Source organism: Crocodylus porosus, unplaced genomic scaffold, assembly GCF_001723895.1.
Source record: "Crocodylus porosus isolate Cpor-Errol unplaced genomic scaffold, CroPor_comp1, whole genome shotgun sequence".
NCBI lineage: Eukaryota > Metazoa > Chordata > Crocodylia > Crocodylidae > Crocodylus > Crocodylus porosus.
Genome location: NW_017728948.1, coordinates 46,887,171 through 46,890,626, shown reverse-complemented (window position 1 = coordinate 46,890,626; position 3,456 = coordinate 46,887,171).

Below are 3,456 nucleotides of genomic sequence, written 5' to 3'. Positions count from 1 at the left end.
TTGACCCCAGTACTCTTTCCTGCCATGGCAGGGGGTCGGACTAGATGATCTACTCAGGTCCCTTCCGACCCTAGAAACTGTGAAACTATGGAAGTCCTCTGCCGTCCTGGTTAGCTGGCTCCGACTAGCTCAGTAGTGTACCTTATCTCTATGGATCTTTTTAGTTCATCCTGGTCTCCAGGGCAGGGGTCGGCAATGCTTTTGGGCAGAATGCCAAGAAAAAACAGCTTCAACTTGTAAGATGTTGGCACACCAGGGGCAGATGGTGGGGGAACTGCGAAGGACCCAATCCTTCTTGTGGCAGCACAGCCCCACCCCCTTGCCCTCTCTCTGCCTGAAGGCGCACATGCACTTGCTGCCAGCAATGAACCTGGCCAGGACTCCGCAGACCTTGATGCAGCTGCTTGCAGCCCCCTGGCTGCCTGCCACAGCCAACCTGGGCCTGGGCCCAGGCTCTGGGCAGGTCCCTGTTGCCCAGCCTGGGCTATTCACAGTAGGCAGCAGGGAAGCTGCAAGCAGCTGCACTGGGGTCTGTGGAGCCTTGGCTTGACTCATTGCTGGCAGTAGATACACGCACGGCTTGGGGTGGACAGTGGGGAAAGGACCAGGGCTGCACTACCACAGGAAGGATCAGGCCATTTGCAGCTTCCCTGCTGTTCACTCCAAGGCACATGTGCCAAGAAAAATTTCTTCACATGACAAGCTCTGGCAGGTGTGCCAGGGGGTGCTGACCCTGCCTTTAGGGAGTACTTCTGCCCCACAACATGCAGGGCCATAGTGATTTCCCTCACCCTGGAACACAAGCCTATGAACCTCATCCCTGCTTCTCAGAACCATGCACAAGAGCTTCCTGCTAACCAATCTACAGGCTTGTCTCTCTGTAACCTGTCTCCCTACAAGCAGGCTCACAGCTATGCATGTAGCCAGCTTCTAGGCACACTCTGAACTGCCTCTGAGCCAAGCCAGCTTCTTCATAATGTGTTGCAGTCACTTAGTCCTGCTGTTTAGCCCTGCTCCCAATAACAGAGGTTACTCATTTGACCAGTTATATCAGCAACTCACCAAGCTCTCCTGTAGCCACTATTACTTGGCTGCATATTTCTCACTGCTAGCTCTCAGTTAGCTGTCTCTTTCTCTCTTTTAAGTAACAGGGGTTATGAGCCCCTGCTACAGGTGCAATCTTTCCTTTCAAACACTGAGGAGGGAATACTCCCTTCTTCAAACCTCCTTGTTACATAATACCTTAGTGGTTCCAGTTAAATAAGACCCAGCTTAAATTCTCTCTCAGCCTGAGACAACACTTACCCACTTCTCACTTCCTTGGAGTATATCCTAAACACCTGGTTATGACCTACTCTGGAAAGTGGGGAAATTCCTGTCGAAAATGTGCCACTTTACAGAAGAGAATGCAGGAATTAAATGCGTGTGTCACTGTTTCTCCATCTGTATTTCTGATTGAAACAGTGGCTGTGTTCTATATGCTGCTTCCTCCTTATGATGCAAACTGAATACTCTCTGAGCAAGCCTACCAAACTCAGCCTTTCAGGATCCTATCAGATTTAAGTAACAGATAAACATTAACCTGCTTGATCCTGATAAGATGAAAGATGTTTTGGGCATGTATACAGAGACAGAACTTGAGGCATGTAAGGTACTAGTGAAAACTTAGGTAGTGATAGTCAATTTTATAATTTATTTACTTATTTGGCCCTGTGGGCTGGATAAGTGGTGCAGGGTCAATCCACTTGCTGGACTGGCCCCTACATCCCCCCAATAAGCACCACACACTCAATCTAGCACACAGGGCCATGCCATCCAGCCCTCAGGATTCCTCCCAAGTCCAGAATTTGACAGCAGGGGAACATCAATTAGCTGACATATCTCTCCGGCTGCCAAATTTTGAGACCCAGAAGAATCCCATGAGCCAGATGGCTCCACAGGCTGGGGATTAAGCATGGACAATCTAAGGGTTGATGTAGAACAGTGGTTCTCAACTGTTTTCAGACTCAAGGCACCCCTTGTTAGACTCAAGCCTGGATACTGGAAGCAGTCAAGCTGTGTTAGATTACTCAGGAGAGCACAGTTATGGTAACTAAAGTATCAAAGCTACCTTGTTTAGCTCCATCCCAGGTATCTTTGTGTAGCACCACTTTGCCACATAAACATAACCTAAACTACAGAAAGTAGAAGATGGTAGAAAGTATTGTCCCTCCAAGGTATATTAATATTGCTTTGTATTGGTTCTATATTGCATGTCTTCTAATTTAATCAGTTAACCCTGGATCTTATATTACAGAATAAAATTAAAAAAGGACTGATGTGTTTTCACCACTCCTAACTTGGAAGACTCCAGTCAAGTCCGTTTTATCTCTTCATTTTTTTGTTCAGCTTCACCATGCCATTATCTATACTTGCAGTCCTTTTCTGAGTTTTTAAATCTATACCACAGTATAGCTTTTTAAAAATAGAAGATTATAATCACTTTGCTTATGCAAAAACCTTCAGAATTTGACCCTAATATTAGGTTACCAAATTGGGAATAATATTTCAGGTTATTGTTTCCTGTAATGTTAGTCTTCATATATTTACCATGTTTTTATCTTGTCCTTAGTCCTTCCATAATGTCCCCAATTATCTGATTTACTTTTTAGATGCTGCTGCCTCACATTTCTTCATTTCCTGCTGCAAGTATCCTCATTTTATTCTCCATTATGACTCACTTTCTTTTCTCTCTGAAGATCCTCCAAACTCAGAGCTCAGCACTGTGGATGGGGGAAAAAATTACAAGCTTTTAAACAATGAATCCCCTACATCTATAGCATAACTTAAGTTACCTTACCTTTTACTCAGGTAGAGAAGGTTTATTTTTTCCCTTCTCTCTCCACTGTTTGCAGCTAGCCTGGTCCACATTTTCTTCATAAGGGAGAGGGTGGATAAAGAAAGCTTGTTTAAATTAAACAGCTGGCAGAAGATAGCTGATGATAGAGCTAAAAGAGAGCAGAGGCTAGAGGTAGATGTATTTAGTAAAAAAAAGTGGCAGTTATTTAGTAAAAAAAAAAAAGGTTTCTGCCATCAAATTAATCATTTTTTTTCCAAATGGCAACAAAAATGTTCAAAGAAATAAAAAGTGTTGGGAGTATTGTGCCTGCAGGAGTACTTTTGTCAGAACTGGTTGCCTATACGGTTTTCTCTATTTTGAAAGTTCTGGGCCTGGTCTTCTCCAAGTAAGACCAAAAACATTACTCAGTGGTTAAGGTGTTGTACCACAGAGGGAATAGAGAGCTACAAGTAGAAAATGCCAGAAGTATTCGTTTCAGCCAGTGGTTCATGAGCAAATCCCATGGTGGTACATGCTGCTTGCACAAACCATTCCTCAATTTATTTCAGATAAAGGACATATTAATAAAAATATATATAGCAACAGTCCTGAACAGTTCACAATCTAATAAACTCTTA